Raw genomic sequence first — 21,926 nt, 5'->3', positions numbered from 1 at the left:
CCCTCAGTAAGGCCATTGCGATAACACAGGCGTTTATGTCCACCAGTGATAACACCAAACAAATCTCTCAGCACACAAGTGCTAGCAATGTTCATAAATTAACTGGAACTGTGTTTGCGAGCAGAAATGTACAGGGCAGAAACCACAAGTCTGCAACTGCCAGCAGGCCTCAGGTGATCCAGATGACTCAGAGTCCGCAACAAAGGATGAATGAAAGGCAATTCACAACTTATTGGCACTGAGGAGGTTTCCATTCAGCCTATTCATGCCGTTTCAAAGGGTATGTTTGCAAGAGCTGTGGAACAAAGGGGTACCTCCAATGAGCTTGCAGATGAGCTGCAAGCTCTGCAAAACCTGCTAACCACCGCGTGGCAGAGTTAGATCGGTCCATGGTGGATCAAAGTAATTTTGAGCATCAGAGAGAGGAGGCAGATGCTGAAGTACATGGGGTGCACACATTTTCGATGAAATGTCCACCTATAATGCTAAATGTAAAATTGAATGGCTTACCCATACCCATGGAACTGGAAACTGGCGCTAGCCAATCCATTATGAGTAAAAAAATGTTTGAGAGACTGTGGTGCAACAAGGCACTCAGACCAGTCCTGAGCCCCATCCACACGAAACTGAGAACGTATACCAAAGAGCTCATTACTGTCCTGGGCAGCGCCATGATCAAGGTCACCTAAGAGGGCACGGTGCACGAACTGCCACTCTGGATTGTCCCGGGCCTCACACTGCTTGGAAGGAGCTGGCTGGGCAAAATCCGCTGGAACTGGGATGACATCCGAGCATTATCACATGTCGATGAGGCCCCATGGACCGAGGTTCTTAACAAATTTCCTTCCCTTTTTGAGCCAGGCATTGGAAACTTTTCCGGGGCGAAGGTGCGGATCCACTTGGTCCCAGAGGCACGACCCATTCACCACAAGGCGCGAGCGGTACCTCACATGATGAGGGAGAGTGGAAATCGAGCTGGACAGATTGCAACGCGAGGGCATCATCTCCCCAGTGGAATTTAACGAGTGGGCCAGCCCGATTGTTCCAGTACTCAAAAGTGATGGCACGGTCAGGATTTGCGCCGATTATAAAGTAACTATTAATTGTTTCTCGCTACAGGACCAATACACGCTACCTAAGGCAGACGACCTATTTGCGACGCTGGCAAGAGGCAAGACGTTCACCAAGCTCGACCTCACTTCAGCCTACATGACGCAGGAGCTGGAGCAATCTTCGAAAGGCCTTACCTGCAACAACACGCACAAGGGACTGTGCATCTACAACAGATGCCCGTTTGGAATTTGGTCGGCTGCAGCGATCTTCCAGAGAAACATGGAGAGCCTACTTAACTCAGTACCACGCACGGTGGTTTTTCAGGACGACATATTGGTTACGGGTCGGGACACCGTCGAGCACCTACAAAATCTGGAGGAGGTTTCCAGTGACTGGATCGCGTAGGGCTGCGGCTGAAGAGGTCGAAATGGCTCTCCATGGCAACAGAAGTGAAGCTTTTGGGGAGAAAGATCGCGGCAGATGGCATTCGGCCCACAGACACCAAGACAGAGGCTATCAGGAACGCACCCAGGCCACAGAACGTCACGGAGCTGCGGTCGTTCCTGGGACTCCTCAACTATTTTGGTAACTTCCTACCAGGGTTAAGCACTCTCTTAGAGCCCCTACATGTGTTATTGCGTAAAGGTGAGAACTGGGTATGGGGAAAAAAAACAAGTAATTGCTTTTGAGAAAGCCAGAAACATTTTACGCTCCAACAAGCTGCTTAACATAAGAACATAAGAACATAAGAATTAGGAACAGGAGTAGGCCATCTAGCCCCTTGAGCCTGCTCCGCCATTCAACAATATCATGGCTGATCTGGCCGTGGACTCAGCTCCACTTACCCGCCCGCTCCCCATAACCCTAAATTCCCTTATTGGTTAAAAATCTATCTGTGATTTGAATACATTCAATGAGCTTGCCTCAACTGCTTCCTTGGGCAGAGAATTCCACAGATTCACAACCCTCTGGGAGAAGAAATTCCTTCTCAACTCGGTTTTAAATTGGCTCCCCCGTATTTTGAGGCTGTGCCCCCTAGCTCTAGTCTCCCCCACCAGTGGAAACAACCTCTCTGCCTCTATCTTGTCTATCTCTTTCATTATTTTAAATGTTTCTATAAGATCACCCCTCATCCTTCTGAACTCCAACGAGTAAAGACCCAGTCTACTCAATCTATCATCATAAGGTAACCCTCTCATCTCTGGAATCAGCCTAGTGAATCGTCTCTGTACCCCCTCCAAAGCTAGTATATCCTTCCTTAAGTAAGGTGACCAAAACTGCACGCAGTATTCCAGGTGCGGCCTCACCAATCCCCTGTACAGTTGCAGCAAGACCTCCCTGCTTTTGTACTCCATCCCTCTCGCAATGAAGGCCAACATTCCATTCGCCTTCCTGATTACCTGCTGCACCTGCAAACTAACTTTTTGGGATTCATGCACAAGGACCCCAGGTCCCTCTGCACCGCAGCATGTTGTAATTTCTCCCCATTCAAATAATATTCCATTTTACTGGGTTTTTTTCCAAGATGGATGACCTCACATTTTCCTACATTGTATTCCATCTGCCAAACCTTAGCCCATTCGCTTAACCTATCTAAATCTCTTTGCAGCCTCTCTGTGTCCTCTACACAATCCGCTTTCCCACTAATCTTTGTGTCATCTGAAAATTTTGTTACACTACACTCTGTCCCCTCTTCCAGGTCATCTATGCATATTGTAAACAGTTGTGGTCCCAGCACCGATCCCTGTGGCACACCACTAACCACCGATTTCCAACCCAAAAAGGACTCTATGTTTTCTGTTAGCCAGCCAATTCTCAATCCATGCTAATACATTTCCTCTGACTCCGCGTACCTTTATCTTATGCAGTAACCTTTTGTGTGGCCCCTTATCGAATGCCTTTTGGAAATCTAAATACACCACATTCACCGGTACACCTCTATCCACCATGCTCGTTATATCCTCAAAGAATTCCAGTAAATTAGTTAAGCATGATTTCCCCTTCATGAATCCATGTTGCGTCTGCTTGGTTGCACTATTCCTATCTAGGGCCCCAAGTTTCCACATGATTTGCTCCTGATTTTTAGGAGCAACTGGTGCAGAACGGAGTATCTTAGAAATCGGAATTCTCATCATTTAGTTTGCTCCAGTTCTAGTCAGTTAGAACAGTTTCACTTTGGAACAGAATTTTTTTTTCAAAAGGGGGCGTGTCCAGCCACTTACGCCTGTTTTCAAAGTTTCGTCAGTGAAAACTTACTCCAAACTAACTTAGAATGGAGTAAGTAAAGATTTCTGTACGCTCGAAAAAACCTTGTCTACACTTTAGAAAATCAGGCGTAGGTTACAAATCAGGCGTAGGGAATGGTGGCGGAGGGGGGGATGTTTAAAGGGAAGTTTACAAACATTAAACACTTCAGTTTTACAAATAAAGAGCCATCATCAATAATAAATGATAAATACATCAATAAATCAACCAATAAATCAATCAAAACAAATTAATAAGAAAATGTTTTTTTTTTAAATCAATAAATAAAACATTTTCTACTTACCAACAGCGTGCTGGGATGCCCCCCTCAGTGTGTCTCTGTCAGTGTCTCTATCTCTCTGTCTGTCTGTGTGTCTCTCATTCTCTGTCTGTCAGTGTCTGTGTTTCTGACAGCGAGGGGAGGGGGAGGAGGGGGGTAGAGGGAGAGAGGGGGGAGCAGAGGGAGGAAAGGGGGAGGGAAAGGGGAGAAGGGGGAGGGATGGGAGAAAAGGGGAAGGGGAGAAGGGGGAGGGATGGGGGAGAATGGGGAAGGGGGAGAAGGGGGAGGGGGAGAAGGGGATAAAGGGAAGAAGGGGGAGAAAGGAGATGGGGGGAGAAGGAGATTGGGGGGGAAGGAGATTGGGGGGGAAGGAGATTGGGGGGGAAGGAGATTGGGGGGGAAGGAGATTGGGGGGGAAGGAGATTGTGGGGGGAGGAGATTGGGGGGGGGAAGGAGATTGTGGGGGGGTGGAAGGAGAAGAGGGAGGGAGGCTGAACGGGCAGGGCCCGAGACTTCGGGCAGGGCCCGTCCCCGTAACCAGATTTACAGGTAGGTGGCGTTGGGTCGGGTCGGGCGGGGTGGTGGGAGGGAGGTCGGTTCGGTTCGTGTCGGGGGGAGGGTGGGGGGTGGCGGGGGGGGGAAGCGGGTGTCGGTTCCGGTCCGGGGGCGGTGGGGGGGGGAGCGGGTGTCGGGTCCGGTCCGGGGGCGGGGGGGGGGGGAGTGGGTGTCGAGTCCGGTCCGGGTCCGGGTGGGGGGGGGGGGAGAGCGGGTGTCGGGTCCGGTCCGGGGGCGGGGGGGGGTGAGCGGGTGTCGGGTCCGGTCCGGGGGCGGGTGTCGGGTCCTGTCCAGGGACGGGGGGGCGGGGGAGGGGGAGCGGGTGTCGGGTCCGGTCTGGAGGCGGGAAGCGGGAGTCGGGTCGGGTTGGGAGGAAGCAGGAGCTGGCCGTGGGAGGAGCCTTATTCATGCAGCCCCAGTGAGGCCATTGGCCAGGGCTAGGGGCTGCGTGCTTCGGCACCTCCCACACAGTTTTGGGCGCCTGGAGCTACTGCACATGCGCACCCACTGTAGCGCGCATGTGCAGAGGTCCCGGCACTGTTTTCAGCGCATGGACCTGGCTCCGCCCCCTACAGCTCCTGCTGCGCTGCGCCGAGGGTCAGAGGACCTGCAGGGAGTTGGAGAATCTGGAGGGTTTTTTTAGGTGCACTTTGTGGCGTGAAAAACGGGCGTCCAGGTCGGGACTGCGCCGTTCTAGGCGCGGCTCGAAACTTGGGCCATAGATGTCCCACTATTTCTTCCTTAATGAAAGCTTCAAGCATTTTCCCCACTACAGATGTTAAACTAACCGGCCTATAATTACCTGCCTTTTGTCTGCCCCCTTTTTTAAACAGAGGCGTTATATTAGCTGCTTTCCACTCCGCTGGTACCTCCCCAGAGTCCAGAGAATTTTGGTAGATTATAACGAATGCATCTGCTATAACTTCTGCCATCTCTTTTAATACCCTGGGATGCATTTCATCAGGACCAGGGGACTTGTCTACCTTGAGTCCCATTAGCCTGTCCAGCACTACCCCCCATAGTGATAGTGATTATCTCAAGGTCCTCCCTTCCCACATTCCTGTGACCAGCAATTTTTGGCATGGTTTTTGTGTCTTCCACTGTGAAGACCGAAGCAAAATAATTGTTTAAGGTCTCAGCCATTTCCACATTTCCCATTATTAAATCCCCCTTCTCATCTTCTAAGGGACCAACATTTACTTTAGTCACTCTTTTCCGTTTTATATATCTGTAAATGCTTTTACTATCTGTTTTTATGTTTTGCGCAAGTTTACTTTCGTAATCGATCTTTCCTTCCTTTATTGCTTTCGTAGTCATTCTTTGCTGTCGTTTAAAATTTTCCCAATCTTCTAGTTTCCCACTAACCTTGGCCACCTTATACACATTGGTTTTTAATTTGATACTCTCCTTTATTTCCTTGGTTATCCATGGCTGGTTATCCCTTCTCTTGCCGCCCTTTTTTTCACTAGAATATATTTTTGTTGAGCTCTATGAAAGAGCTCCACTGTTCCTCAATTGTGCCACCGTTTAGTCTGTGTTTCCAGTCTACTTTAGCCAACTCTGCCCTCATCCCACTGTAGTCCCCTTTGTTTAACCATCGTACGCTCATTTGAGTCATTACTTCCTCACCCTCAATCTGTATTACAAATTCAACCATACTGTGATCACTCATTCCGAGAGGATCTTTTACTAGGAGATTGTTTATTATCCCTGTCTCATTACACAGGACCAGATCTAAGATAGCTTGCTCCCTTGTAGGTTCTGTAACATACTGTTCTAAGAAACAATCCCGTATACATTCTATGAATTCCTCCTCAAGGCTACCCCGTGGGATTTGATTTGACCAATCGATATGTAGGTTAAAATCCCCCATGATTACTGCCGTTCCTTTTTCACATGCCTCCATTATTCCCTTGATTATTGCCCGCCCCACCGTGAAGTTATTATTTGGGGCCTATAAACTACACCCACCAGTGACTTTTTCCCCTTACTATCTCTAATCTCCACCCACACTGATTCAACATTTTGTTCATTAGAGCCAATATCGTCTCTCACAACTGCCCTGATATCATCCTTTATTCAGAGAGCTACTCCACCTCCTTTCCTTCTTGTCTATCTTTCCAAATTGTCAGATACCCCTGTATGTTTAATTCCCAGTCTTGGCCCCCCTGCAACCACGTTTCTGTAATGGCCACCAAATCATACCCATTTGTAATGATTTGTGCTGTCAACTCATTTACTTTATTTCGAATACTTCGTGCGTTTAGGTAGAATGTTTTAATACTAGTTTTTAAACCATGATTTTTAGTTTTGACCCTTCCTGCAGCCCCTTTATATTCATACATATTGTCCCTTCCTATCACCTTGTGGTTTACACTTACCCCAGTGCTACTCTGCTCTGTTGCCTCCTGCCTTTTGGATTCTTTCTTGGGGTCCTGTTCATCTGCGCTCTCACCCACTCTAACTAGCTCAGAGCCCTCTCCTGGGTTCCGAATACTCCTTGCATTGAGGCACCGAGCTTTCATGCTTGCCTTTTTATTACACTTTGACCCTTTAGAATTTTGCTGTACAGTGACCCTTTTTGTTTTTTGCCTTGGGTTTCTCTGTCCTCCACTTTTACTCATCTCCTTTCTGTCTTTTGCTTTTGTCTTCATTTTGTTTCCCTCTGTCTCCCTGCATTGGTTCCCATCCCCCTGCCATATTAGTTTAACTCCTCCCCAACAGCACTAGCAAACACTCCCCTAGGATATTGGTTCCGGTCCTGCCCAGGTGCAGACCATCCGGTTTGTACTGGTCCCACCTCCCCCAGAACCGGTTCCAATGCCCCAGAAATTTGAATCCCTCCCTGCTGCACCCCTGCTATATTGTGTAACCCATGTAAAAGACTTGTGCTGGCATGTGCTGCGTCGTCACATGAAGTCCGGTGTGTATTACAACAGCATGATTGAGAAAGAGGCATTAGCGTGTGTATTCGGGGTAAAGAAAATGCATCAGTACCTGTTTGGCCTCAAATTTGAGCTGGAAACCGATCACAAGCCCCCCATATCCCTGTTCGCTGAAAACAAGGGGATAAATACTAATGCCTCAGCCCGCATACAAAGGTGGGCACTCGCGCTATCAGCGTATAACTATACCATCCGCCACAGGCCAGGCATCGAGAACTGTGTGGATGCTCTCAGTCGGCTACCATTGCCCACCACGGGGTGGAAATGGCGCAACCTGCAAACTTGTTGATGGTGGCGCAGCCTGCAGACTTGTTGATAGTCATGGAAGCATTTGAAAATGATAAATCATCTGTCACAGCCCGCCAGATTAGGACTTGGACCAGCCAAGATCCAAGGAAAAATCTATGCACTGCATGGGAACTGGGCCAGCATCCCGTTGAAATGTAAGAGCTCATCAAGCCGTTCCAGCGGCAAAAGGATGAGCTGTCCATCCAGGCAGACTGCCTGTTATGGGGTAACCACATAGTGCTACCCAAAAAGGGGAAGGAGACGTTCATCTCAGATCTCCACAGCACACACCCTGGTATAGTAATGATGAAAGCGATAGCCAGATCCCATGTGTGGTGGCCCGGTATCGACTCTAACTTAGAGTCCTGTGTACGGCAATGCAGCATGTGTGCTCAGTTGAGCAACGCGCCCAGAGAGGCACCACTAAGTTTGTGGTCCTGGCCCTTCAGTCCATGGTCGAGGATCCATGTCGACTCTGTAGGCCCGTTTCTCGGTAAAATGTTCCTGGTGGTGGTGGATGCTTTCTCAAAATGGATTGAATGTGAAATAATGTCGGGAAGCACCGCCACCGTCACCATTGAAAGCCTGAGGGCCATATTTGCCACCCACGGCCTGCCTGACATACTGGTCAGTGACAACGGGCCATGTTTCACCAGTGCCGAATTTAAAGAATTCATGACCCACAATGGGATCAAACATGTCACCTCGGCCCCGTTTAAACCAGCCTCCAATGGGCAGGCAGAGCGGGCAATACAAACAATCAAACAGAGCCTTAAACGAGTCACAGAAGGCTCACTCCAAACCCGCCTGTCCCGAGTACTGCTCAGCTACCGCACGAGACCCCACTCGCTCACAGGGGTGCCCCCGGCTGAGCTACTCATGAAAAAGACACTTAAAACCAGACACTCGCTGGTTCACCCCAACCTGTATGATCAGGTAGAGAGCAGGCGGCAGCAACAAAATGTAAACGGTGGTCGCGCCACTGTGTCACGGGAATTTGATCTGAATGACCCTGTGTATGTGCTAAACTATGGACTTGGTCCCAAGTGGATCGCAGGCACGATGATAGCTAAAGAAAGGTGTAGGGTGTTTGTAGTCAAACAAGACAATGGACAAATTTGCAGAAAGCACCTGGACCAAATGAGGCTGCGGTTCACAGACTGCCCTGAACAACCTACAGCAGACACCACCTTTTTCGAGCCCACAACACACACCCAAAGGATCAACCACACCACCCCGGACCAGGAAATCGAACCCATCACGCCCAACAGCCCAGCAAGGCCAGGCTCACCCAGCAGCCCTGCTGGGCCAACAACACGCCAGCCCAGCGAGGGCACAGCCAACACACCAGAACAGACATTTGTACCGAGGCGGTCCACCAGGGAAAGAAAGGCTCCCGACTGCCTCACCTTGTAAATAGTTTTCACTTTGACTTTGGGGGGAGTGATGTTGTGTATCTGTAAAGCATGCACTCCCATGTTCCACCACCAGGTAGCACATCCCCTGAAGTCCCAAGGGATCTCAGCATCCCTTGGGAGCACTGTATATAAGCTGACCCCTAAGGCCTGTTCCTCACTCTGGAGTGTCTTAATGAAGACTGAGGTCACTGTTACTTTAACTTCCCTGTGTGCAGGCTCATCTGTTTTAGAAACACAACACTTTCCATAAAGGCCCCATTGCCCGACGAGAAGCATCGCTAACACTCGGCGGAAAAAAACGTGCGAGAATTTGCCTTTTTTGGGAAAAGGTGTGTGGAAATGATCGCCCGGCGAAAAAAGTCGGTATTGCACACTCATTCTCGCCGGTCTCTCGGCGGGTAAGTGGAAAGTTAGCCAAATGGGCGGTCGTTACCAGAATAGACGGTAAGTGCAAAAATTTAGACCGAGGCTGCGGTTGGGCCTACAGAGGGGGGAAAACTTAAATAAAAATTACGATTAAAAAAATATACATACAGAGCGTTCCCAAGACAGTTTTAGCCCTAATCGCCACGGTAACATTTTAAATAAATAATTAAAGAACCTTTAACTGACCTTTCTTTGAAGGGCCCCCCTTACTGCCCTGTTTAAGCAGCGTTTACAGGGCGGGTCTCTCGCCGATCTGGATGGCGGTTGAGGCCAAACTTACGACCTGGCGGTTATTCTCGGCGTTGCACATGGGCGGTTTGGTCCTGGCGGGTGACTTCAGATGTGGGCGATACCAGGTAAAAACCTTGCATGCAAACTCTCGCCGGGCAAAAAAACAGCTACAACGCCGAAAAAAATCACCAACAATGAAGCTGAAAGCCTGGCCCATTGCCTTTACTACTTGAGCTTCTCCCAGTCTGTGTAAAAATTAAAACCTCCCATTGCAACCACATGGTTTCTGTTGCATGCTCCCCTGATCTCCGTGCTTATACATCGCCACACTACATTACTACTATCAGGAGGCTTGTAGACAACTCCCACCAGAGTCTTGCTTCCTTTCGGTTCATTAAATCCACCCATAGTGTTTGTACTGTCTGCTCGCCCTCACTGAAATCTCTGCTTTCTAATGCTGCAATTGTGTCTTTTATCAATATTGCTACTCCTCCTTTCCCAATGCCCCTGTCCTTTCTAAAGATCCCACAGCTAGGAATATTTCGCTTCCAGTCATGCCCAGCTTACAGCCAGTTCTCTGCAATGGTTGCTACATCATATCCTTTAAGCTGAATTTGTGCTTTTTATTCATGTGTTTTATTTCTTATGCTACGTGCATTTGTGCACAGAACCCTTAGTAACTGTCCCCACCCTGCCCATATGTCCTGTGGTGTATTTCTCCCACTTTTTGATCTATCACCATTTTGCTTGCTGATGCTCTGTGCATTACAATATAGGCAATTTAATATGTTTTTATTTTTCATCACACTAGCTATCTTTTTAACAGGTATTGTATTACTAATTCCTACAGCCTTTTCTGTCCCCAGAGTATGTTTATTATCTTCATCTCCTTTTCTACTCTGGCCTTTGCTCTTATTCCCTCTTTCTCGTATCTTTAGATTATTATTATTTCCACCTGGATCACCCTCTCCCTTAATTGGTTTAAAGTCCTTCCTGCAAACCAATATCCTGATATTCTCCCCCTTCATTCTGTGTCGGAGTGTCTTTAGTATGCACTCGAGTCAACGACTCTGAGCTGGGGTGACTCAATGGATTCACATTCCCCACAGCTGTGAACAGGGCAGTCCCAGTTTAAACAATTTCCCACATTCTGCAGTCTCCACACATTACTTGCGCTGCCATTATATCGTAATTCTTTAGGTTATTTATTGTGCAGTTAATTGATTCATCTTTTGTACTTAATTTTGATTATCAGATAAAGTTTATTTGATTTCTTTTAGGTACTTTTTATTGCTCAGTTTAGTTTAATTAACTTATTTATTTTTCATATTGGCGATGGTGATGCCAGTGGTAGTTTGAGATGGTAGTGGTTGTAGAAGTGTGTTTTAAAAAGAAATTGCAGCTCGATAAGGAGCACTTGAAGGGACAGTAAATGTGATATGGCTGCTCTGATCTCAGCTGTTGCACAAAAGACTTTGACTGTGAGAGACATGCAATTGTAACATAAAGATTGATTGCTGTCAAAGCCCAACTTCGTCATGTGTGCTCCCTCCGCAGAACGTGAACTTATCTGTTGATAAACACACAACTTTGTACCATTTAATCTTTCATCCTCCCAACATCTGCTGAACTAAAGTGTCTTTTATATACATCCTCAAAGGAAAGGAGGGCAGCCAAGGTTCAAAGGCATTCAGCCCTACGTCACGTATTTGATCTTTCTGCCAATCCTATGACTCAACACCTAGCAACAAGTATCACCGTTCTCTGTGTTGGTCATGAGTACACTTCTCTACTGCAAGGTTTGGCACTTACAAAACCAGTGTGATTTTGTCCAAAGCCTTTTTCACTTGGGACGCAGGATAGTTACCAAATATGTTCTTCACACTACCAGAACCAGGTCATAATGATTTGGCATTCGAGAGTGCATTTGACTCCATAGATATTAACAAACATGTTCTTTTTGGATTTGAGTTGCATGCTTGTGTGGGTATAGCAGTTAGTAATCATGGAATCATTACCAACTTTGGCTCAGTAGCTTCACTCTCACCTCTACTTCAGAAGGACATGGGCTCAAGTCTCCACTCGACAGACTTGAGCACATTTTTAAAAATTAATTCACGGGACGTGGGCATTGCTGGCAAGGCCAGCATTTATTGCCCATCCCTCATTGCCCTTGAGAAGGTGGTAGTGAGCTGCCTTCTTGAACCGCTGCAGTCCGTGTGCTGAAGGTACTCCCACAGTGCTGTTATACTTCGTTGTCGTGGTTTCATACAACTGAGTGTCTTGCTGGGCCACGCCGGAGGGCAGTTAGGAGTCAACCACATTGCTGTGGGTCTGGAGTCACGTATAGGCCAGACCGGGTAAGGACGGCAGATTTCCTTTTCTCAAGGACATTAGTGAACCAGATGAGTTTATTTATCTAGGCTGACACTCCAGTGCAGTAGTGAGGGAGTGCTGCACTGTCGAAAGTGCCGTCTTTCGGATGAGACGTTTAACCGAGGCCCCATCTGTGCTCTCAGGGGGACTTCTGAAATCCCATGGCACTATTCAAAGAAGAGCACTGAGCCCTCCTCATATACTGGTCAACATTTATCCCTTGACTAATGGCCCGATATTAACTCGGAGGCGTGTTGGCAGCGGGGTGGGCGTCGGGTGGGTCCGATATCACGTGGGAAACCCAGAGGTAAGTTCGGAGGATCTGTCAGTGGCATTTCAACACAGCCAGGTCATTTTCATTTTACTGCCAGGTTTGGTGTCAATTGCGCAGCAGTTGGCGTGTTGTGGCCCCGTGTGCCGCGATCGCAGCCTCAGTATTTAAAAGGCCAATCCAAAGATGGAGTGTGGATGAGTTGGGAGCTGGAAGCAATAGAGGAAGAACATTGACAACCGATTCAGGACGGTCAAAGTTCTGGGCCCTGCTTTAATAACCCCCTCCCTTGATGGATCTGCTGGGGGCAGTGAGGAGTTGGAGAGAGATAGTCTTCCCCAGCAACGGGAGGAAGAAACCAGCTGCTGTCACCAAGAAGGCATGGCTGGAGGTGACCCAAGAAGTCAACAGCAGCAGCCTAGTGCCACGCCCTGGATTCAGCGCAGGAAGAACTTTAATGACCTAGCAGGTCAGGGAAGGGTGAGTACAGTTGCACCTGCATCCTGCTGCGCACATCACCCACCGTATCCCCTCCCCGCCCCCCTTCCCACCCATCCCTGACTGCCTTGTCATGCCTACTCCATCATACCAATCCTCATACCAATCCCCATTTACTTTGTAGGTGCACCTATCCTCCCCTTCCTATACACTATGCATCCACAACTCCCACTCACCCTGATCCGTAAGCAACTCCATGCCTCTCATTGATGGTCACCATCATCGGGTGATCACACTCACTCATAGGTCTGTTCTTTCCCTTCATGCAGGAGAAGAGAGCACAAAGCACCAGGGAGAGGGAGAGGACCAGAGGCAGGCCTCCACAGATTTTCCAGCTCATAAGTTCAGAGGATGAAGCGCTGGACATCAGTGTAATTTTGATGTCCCTGGTCATCAGTGATAGTGATTTAGAGACTTCCCAACTACCTGGTGACACAATGAACTACCAGCGACCCGCATGTCAAGCAACACTCAATTATGCTGACTTGATTTCAGCAGTGAGTGAAATAAGATCATCCTCATAATGATAAGTTGCCTTGCCCATGTTAATTCACATCTTTCATTCTACCAGGGCCTTCACGGATGCAGCAGGAGTCCATGGACCTCACGTTAACGAATCCGCAGAAAAGCTGATTCCTTCTGAGGGTGCATCATCACAGGACTCATGCTTACCGTGCACCAGCTCAGATACACGCACTTCGGTGGGACCATGTAGGCAGGTCGTGACAGCACTAGTAAACACACTCTGCAAGGTGGCTCTTAACACACAACCTGTCATGATGTGACCTTTTATTGTATTTACATCAGTAGTTGCATTACCACCGTGGTCCATTCGAGGGAGCTCGACTGAAGTTTTCAGCTGGTGACTCACAGTTCATAAGTTCACAAGCGAGTGGTGGTGGCAGGGATAGCTGTGGAGAGCTGGTGTCTGTGGGCACTGCCCTCTCCAGGCTGGACACAGATGCTGTACCCGGGTGGGGGGAGGGGGGGTGTTGGTGAAAAGGAGAATCATTGAGCAGCAATAAACAATGTGCGATACACTGACAGGCCTTCCAAGCCCACTGACCACTGCAGAAAGAATGGAGGGGTCCATCTCAAGTATGTGGGTTGATGTCGCAGGGCATTGCGATACCTGTAATATGTTCTTCCGTGGATAGAGTGACCAACTCCACAGAATAGCAATCGCAGAAATCAAATGATTCCATGCACGCCCTGACCACGGCTGTGCAGACTCTGGGCGGCAACATGTCCGGTGCCTTAAACTCATCCCACAGCCATGGCCTGACATTGCCACACAGATCTGCACCAAAGTGCACTCCAGCACAGTGGTAGCGGTGAAGTGTGGCTGGCTCGTGAGAGGGATGATGGCGAAAGGGGACATGGAAGTGGGGACACCACTCAAAGTGCTCCCACTTCTCACCCAATGCCGCCCCCACCCCCCCTCAGCCAGTGCCCCACACGCTGCCTTGCCTCCCGATGGCCCAGTCTGCCCCTGCACAGGTGCAGGTGGAGCAGTCTTTGGCAGGGTCCTCACAGGCTCCAAAACCCTGAGGACGTTGGCCAAGAGCATCTCAGCAATGAGAGCAGGGATCTGAGCAGCTCTGTCTCGACCTCTGCTGAAGCCACAGAGGTTGCACCACGTAGGACCAGTAGGAAAAGAAAGAGTAAAGCTTTGTGGGCTGAAATTTCCACACGCCCGGTTTGTGGCGGTAATTTTCCATGCCCGGGTCTTTTACCACCCGGGCCAGAGGTCCGTCCACGAGGTGCTATTGGGCTTGTTCCCCTCAAACGCAGCAGAGTGCTGTCTCAGGCGCTGCACCTCATTGGAGGGGTGCTCCCGCTGGGCTCAGTGCTACGTGGAAGAGATCAGCGCTATGCGGAAGCTCCGCAGAGTATAACACCCCTCCCTTTCAGTTAAAGGGGCGGGCCACTGCCTGCTCTGCTGGCCCTTTGGTGGCTTCCTCTGGACCACCAGGGACACACTTATTAATTACAGCATTTTCCATTTTTATTTCTATCCTGATATAGAAAATCTCAGCCCAATGTCCCCTTGATAAGTGCCAAATATTTGAAATCTCATAATATTCCTGTGAAGCGCCGTGGGACGTTTCACTACGTTAAAGGTGCTATATAAATATAAGTTGTTGTTGTTGTTGATATGTCCAGGACTTTAATTTGGGTCTGTGTGTGGGGGGGTCACATGTGAAGCATTGCATTGTGGAAACATCCTGCAGTGATTTGTTTCAAAGCACTGCATCATGGGAACAGCCAGGAATCACATGTGAAGCATTGCATGATGGGAGCTCCCTGCGGGTAGTGCCTCTGAAGCATGGCATTGTGGGAGCCAGTTCCTTGGTGACTGATGGGAGAGAACAAACGGCCAAATTTCACCTATTGCCTGGGGCAGGGCAGGTGAATCCAGCAGGAAGGACACCTGGGACATAGCCAGGATGTGTGGAAATTCCAACATCATTAAATGTCAACTCTGGTAATTGTGTTACCCAGGTGGGCAGCGGAAATGTTACAGGGACACCATCAAAGCCTCCCTGATAAAGTGCAACATCTCCACTGACACCTGGGAGTCCCTGGCCAAAGACCGCCCTAAGTGGAGGAAGTGCATCTGGGAGGGTGCTGAGTACTTCGAGTCTCATCGCCGAGAGCATGCAGAAATCAAGCACAGGCAGCGGAATGAGCGTGCGGCAAACCTATCCCATCCACCCCTTCCCTCAATGACTGTCTGTCCCACCTGTGACAGAGTCTATGGACTGTACAGCCACCTGAGGACTCATTTTCAGAGGGGAAGCAAGTCTTCCTTGATTTCGAGGGACTGCCTATGATGATGATGAGTAATTGTGTTATAAAAACAGAAAATGCTGTAAATCTCAGCGGGTCGGGCAGCATCTGTGGAGAGAGGAAGAAAGACAATGTGACCCTTCGTCAGAACTGGCAATAGTTCGAAATGTAACAGATTATTAAGGAAGTGGTGGGGGCCCTGAAAGGGGGAGGGGAGGAGGGCGGGGGGAAGCACAAAAGGGAAGGTCTGTGATAGGGTGGACAGCAGAAGAGATTTGAGAGACAGAGGGATGATGGGCCGAATTGAGATGGTATTATCACAAGTGAGGAAACAAAAGATGAGTCTCGATAGAGCGTGAATGGTGGAATAATTACCAGCCACCGTGGGAAACAGAGAGAGAGGAAAAAAAGGGGGTGGGAGTTCTTGTTAAAAAAAAAGCGAGGAAAGAGAACAAAATGTGGGCACAGGTTACACTTTGAAATGGTTGAACTTGATGTTGAGTCCGGAAGGCTGCAAAGTGCCTAACTGAAAGATGAGGTGCTGTTCCTCGAGGTTATGTAATTGTGCACTAGGCAGGCACGTGCTGCCTGTATCACAGCATCACGCTGCCTATGATCTTCATGTTGTTTATGGTATAAAGGTCCAGGAGGGAGAAGACAGGAGAGATGAGAAGAAAATGAACAGTAAATATTTCATGTATCCTGACTGCAAATAATGTTTGAAGCGCACAGACTCTTGTTGTGCTGCCCTTGCGCGCGGAATGGCTTTCGTTAACACACAATCACATTTGATGGCATCGTTCAATATTCTGTTTGAGACGGCACGCCTTATGAAACCGTTGTCACGTGTCTGTGCCCTCATTCGAGGTCTATTGTAGCTGTTGCTCCGTACGTCATCGCTTTCACTTAGTGTGTTTGAAGATCAACGTGTTTCTTACGGCATCCGGTCGGTCTTTAAAACCATGTGACTACATAATTTAACATGCCTGTGATGCACCACCTTGCAGAGCACAGTCACTCTTAATCATTCCATCTATCCACTTCACAGCATCTGGGATCAAGAAACACAGTTAAACATGGGAGGAGTCTGTCGACATTCCTTTAACTATGTGCTTCCACACTTCTCTAGCTTCTGCATTGAATTTTACTCTCCCGTCCCCTGTCTTAAATTCCACAATCATAAGTCCCTAAGAACTAGTAACAGTTGTAGGCCATTTTGCCCCTCGAGCCTGCCCCGCCATTCTATAAGATCATGGCTGATCCGATCATGAACTCAGGTCCACTTCCCCGCCCGCTCCCTATAACCTTCGACTCAGTTTCCTTCATACTATCCACAGGATGCACTGCAGCAACTCGCCAATAATTCTTCGGCAGCACCTCCCAAACCCGGGACCTCTACCGCCTGGAAGTGCAAGGGCAGCAGGCGCATGGGAACACCACCTCCTGCAAATTCCTCATTTTAGGCACAACTGTTATGTATGTAATAACTTGATAGACTGAATACTGTAAACTAACACAGGTACAAACCTGGCTCTGCTTTAGTAGATCCCAAAGTGATTACATTACATCATGGCTTGCCTTTTATACCTGGGCCGCACACACGTGTGTACAGTCCAATGACCTCCGACAGTGGCACCACCTGGTGGCTAGTAACCCGAAGCATACATACATGACAACAACGATGTTAGGTTTAGGCCCTGATGACTTTTCACCAGCCTGTCAGTACTAAAAACAGGAAATGCTGGAAATCGCAGTGGCTCAGGCAGCATCTGTGGAGAGAAACAGAGCTAAAGTTTCAGGTCAATGACCCCTTCAGCAGACATGGTACGTTGTCCTCGATCTCTGGGCAGGTTTGGAAGCGTGCGCTCGATGCATCTACCCAACCGCAGTGGGCCGTGTTCCTTCCGTTAAAATCAACAATGGCTGCTTCACCATTTAAGTCCCTTTGACTCTCTGGAGACACTCTGGAGAAAGGTGAGAGTCTGATCTTGTTTTGGACAAGCGTCGATAATTTGTCAAGATAGCAGGTTCTTTAAAAAAAAAATGTGTTCTCAGCATGTGGACAATGCTGGCAAACCCATGGTTGCCCATCTCATGGGCACCACGAGAAGCTGGCGGCATGGGACTTCTCCTTGGATCGTTGCAGTGCTCGTGGCCGTGGTGTAAGGTAAAGTTCCAGGATTTTGACTCCGTGACATTAGTGTTTGTTTTTACAACCAGTTAGCTTGCCAGGGAGCATTGAGTCTGCGTTTGGTTGTGTCAGGGACTGAATTACCGTCGGTAGAACCATAATCAGTACCACAGGGTGCTGGCTGGGAGATATTACTGCACCTGGTGGAACCAATATGGCGCCTGGGACAGCAGCTCCCTAGGGAGCTCCACTGACCATCTTCATCCGTGGCCATCCGAGGCCCTCTCTCCCCAATCCACCCCCACCCCCTCACCACCTACACCTGTGAAGCCCACCAGCTCGATTCCCGGGTCAGGAGGTCAGGAAGAAACCAAGGCCGCTCACGGAGCTCTCGGGTTTGAACACGGCATCCCTTTGGCCGGCCTGGCACTGGGTGCAGGTAATGGCAGTGGCATTCCTGTTCTCTCCAGCGGCTCGGCAAGAAGCAAGATGGAGCGGGGTGCAGCCAACAAAAGCAAACAGGCCCCCAATGGCTCCCCACCCTCACCCTCCACACCTCGGGTCCCTCACCACCTCTCCTGAAGGCGCTGCTCAGTGCCGAGCTCACGGCTCACATCCCACCGTAGGCAACTAGGCCCATACAGCAGTGCCTCGTCTCCAGTCGTCTTGGCACTTGTCACTGGACCAAGATCTCACTCTGTCAAGTCCGTGTGATAGCCGATATGCAGCGGCCACCCCACGTTAAAAGAACTCACGCACAGACATTTTCCAGCCCTCAAAATGAAGTTCTGGACCTGGAACGTCAGGACCCTCAAGGAAAACCCCAACAGCGACAGACCGGAACGCCGCAACGCCATAGTTGCCCGGCAACTCAGACTCTTCGACGTCAACATCGCCGCCCTAAGCGAGACCTGGCGGGCAGGGGAAGGCCAGCTCAAAGAATATGGGGAGGTTACACCTTCTTCTGGAAAGGGAAACCAGAGGAAGAATGCTGCCTCCATGGAGTTGGCTTCGCCATCAAGAATGAGCTGGTTGACCGCCTCAGAGACTCCCCCTGCAGGATTAGCGAATGTCTCATGACTCTCCGGCTCACCCTATCCCGGAACCAATGTGCCACAGCTATCAGCGCATACGCCCCAACACTTGACTCAACAGATGAGACCAAAGAGGAATTCTACTCCAGCCTCGAACAATCCCTGTCCATACGGATGACAAACTGATCCTCCTCGGTGACTTCAACGCCAGAGTAGGCAAGGACACAGTCCTCTGGGGAGGCATGATCGGCAGAGAGGGGGTAGGGAAAACCAACTCCAGCGGTACCCTGCTCCTGACAAAATGCCTCCAGGCATCGAGGCAACACCCTCGCTCCAAGCACTGGCACCTGCTTGACTACGTCATCATCTGAGCCAGGGATCGCAAGGACGTGCGCATCACCTGTGCCATGACAGGAGCCGATGACTGCTGGAGGGACCACCGCCTAATCCGCTCCATCATTAACATTGATAGAGCACCAAAGCGGCGACGGCAACAGAAGCAATGCCACAGAAAAATCAATGCCGAGGCACTCAATGACCCAGTTAAAAGAGCCCTATACAGCCAGCGCCTCACTGCCAACCTGGCGACCTTCGATGACCCCGAGACGCAGAGCGCCCACAGCGCTTGGTCTGCCCTCCAGGCCACCATAACCAGCGCCTGCAAAGAGACGCTTGGTCACTCAACCAGAAAACACCAGGACTGGTTTGACAAGCTAATAAACTGCAAGCGCAGGGCATTCTGAACTTAAAGCAATAACCCAATTCGGGAGCAGCAAAGCAGCTCTACAGATGGCTCAAAGCCGAGGGCCAACAAAAAACCCGCGACCTAAAGAATAGATGGTGAGTGCCAAAAGCACAGGAGATCCAGCAGTTGGCCGACAACCACAACGTACGAGGATTCTTCACCGCAGTCAAGTCCACCTACGGTCTAACCATCCAAGGCCCCACCCCACTGCTGGCCAAGAACAGAGAGGCACTCATTAAAGAGACCGAGGCAGTCAGGGCCTACTGGAAGGAGCATTTTGAAGATCTTCTTAACCGAGACTCTGTCTTTGACACAAGTGTCCTCGACTCCATCCCGCAGCATGCTACCCGCCGCCATCTCAGCAAAACCCCAGCCCTGCACGAGGTAGAAAAGGCCATCCGTCAGCTCAAGAACAAAAATGCATCAGAAGCAGATGGAATCTCCGCTGAGGCACTAAAGTATGATAGTGAAGCACTATTGGCACGAATGCATGACCTCATCTCTCTTACCTGGAGGGAGGAGAGCATGCCGGGAGATATCAGAGATGCCGTAATCGTGACCATCTTCAAAAAAGGGGACAAGTCCGACTGCGGCAACCACAGAGGAATCTCCCTGTTGTCGGCCACTGGGAAAGTCATCGCTACAATCCTCCTCAACCGTCTTCTCCCTGTGGCTGAAGAGCTCCTCCCAGAGTCACAATGCAGATTCCATCTACTAAGGGGTACAACGGACATGATCTTCATCATGCGACAACTACAAGAGAAATGCAGGGAACAGCAGCAACCCGTGTACATGACTTTCTTTGACCTCACAAAGGCCTTTGACACTGTCAACCGTGAGCGTCCTACTCTGTTTCGGCTTGCCCCAAAAGCTTGTCGCCATCCTCCGCCTGCTCCACGATGGCATGCAAGCCGTGATCCTGACCAACAGATCCACCACAGACCCAATCCACGTCCGGACCGGGGTCAAGCAGGGCTGCGCCATCGCGCCAAACCTCTTCTCGATCTTCCTCGCTGCAATGCTCCATCTTACTATCAACAATCTCCCTGCTGGAGTGGAACTAGACTACAGAACTAGTGGGAACCTGTTCAACCTGCGCCGTCTCCAGACTAAATCCAAGGTCGTCCCAACCTCTGTCATCGAACTACAGTACATGGACGACGCTGCGTCTGCGCACATTCAGAGGCCGGACTCCAAGCCATCGTCAACATCTTCACCGAGGTGTACGAAGCATGGGCCCTACACTAAACATCCGTAAGATAAAGGTCCTCCACCAACCTTACCCCGCCACACAATATTGCCCCCCGGTCATCAAAATACACAGCTCGGCCTTGGACAACGTGGGCCATTTTCCACACCTCGGGAGCCTACTGTCAGCAAGAGCAGACATCGACGAGGTCCAACACCGTCTTTGGTCGCCTAAGGAAGAGAGTGTTTGAAGACCAGGACCTCAAACCTGGCACCACAGGGCAGTAGTGATATTCGTCCTCCTATATGGCTCAGAGACGTGAACAATATACAGCAGATACCTCAAAGCGCTGGAGAAGTATCATCAACGCTGCCTCTGCAAGATCCTGTAAATCCCCTGGGAGGATCGACGCACCAATGTTAGTGTTCTCGCTCAGGCCAACATCCTCAGCATTGAAGCACTGACCACACTCGATCAGCTCCGCTGGGCGGGCCACATCATCTGCATGCCCGACATGAGACTCGCAAAGCAAGTGCTCTCCTTGGAACGCCTACATGACAAGCGAGCCCCAGGTGGGCAGAGGAAATGCTTCAAGGACACCCTCAAAGCCTTCTTGCTAAAGTGTAACATCCCCATCAGCATCTGGAAATCCCTGGCTCAAGACCGCCCAAAGTGGAGGAAGAGCATCCAGGAGGGCGCTGAGCTCTTCGAGTCTCATCACCGAGAGCATGCAGAAACCAAACGTAGACAGTAGAAGGAGCGTGCGGCAAACTCCCCACCCACCCTTTCCTTCAACCACTGTCTGCCCCACCTGTGACAGAGTCTGTAATTCCCGTATTGGATTGTTCAGTCACCTGAGAACTCACTTTTAGAGTGGAAGCAAATCTTCTTCGATTTCGAGGGATTGCCTAAGATGATGATTACTGCACCTGACAGTGCCAGGGAATTCGCACTGTCCCGCTCACCATTACTCCTGTGCTTGCTGAACAACATCAAAAGTGTTCAAATCCCACCATAGCCTAGCTCCCTCCCTATCTCTGTAACCTCCTCCAGCCACGCAACCCACCGAGATCTCAGCATTCCTCCAATTCTGGCACTTGTGTATCCCCAATTTTCATCGCTGCACCATTGGTGGCCGTGCCTTGTGCTGCTTTGTCCCTAAGCTCTGGAACTCCCTACCTCTCAACCTCTCTCTCCTCGTTTAAAATGCTCCTTAAAACCCACCTCTTTGTGTTGTGTATGCAATAACTGTTAGACTGAGTACTGTTTAACTCCAAGAGGTATGACCTTGGCTCTGCTTTATTAAGGCCCAAAGTGACTAATATACAAAATGGCTGGCTTTTTATACTTGGGCTGCACACAAGTGCGAGTAGCCCAATGGCCTCCAACAATTACGCCATCTAGTGGCTAGTGATCACAAAAGTACATACATGACAATATCCCCTCTGA

This window comes from Pristiophorus japonicus, chromosome 12, assembly GCF_044704955.1.
Source record: "Pristiophorus japonicus isolate sPriJap1 chromosome 12, sPriJap1.hap1, whole genome shotgun sequence".
In the NCBI taxonomy this organism is placed as follows: domain Eukaryota; kingdom Metazoa; phylum Chordata; class Chondrichthyes; family Pristiophoridae; genus Pristiophorus; species Pristiophorus japonicus.
Note: the sequence above shows the minus strand (reverse complement) of the source record.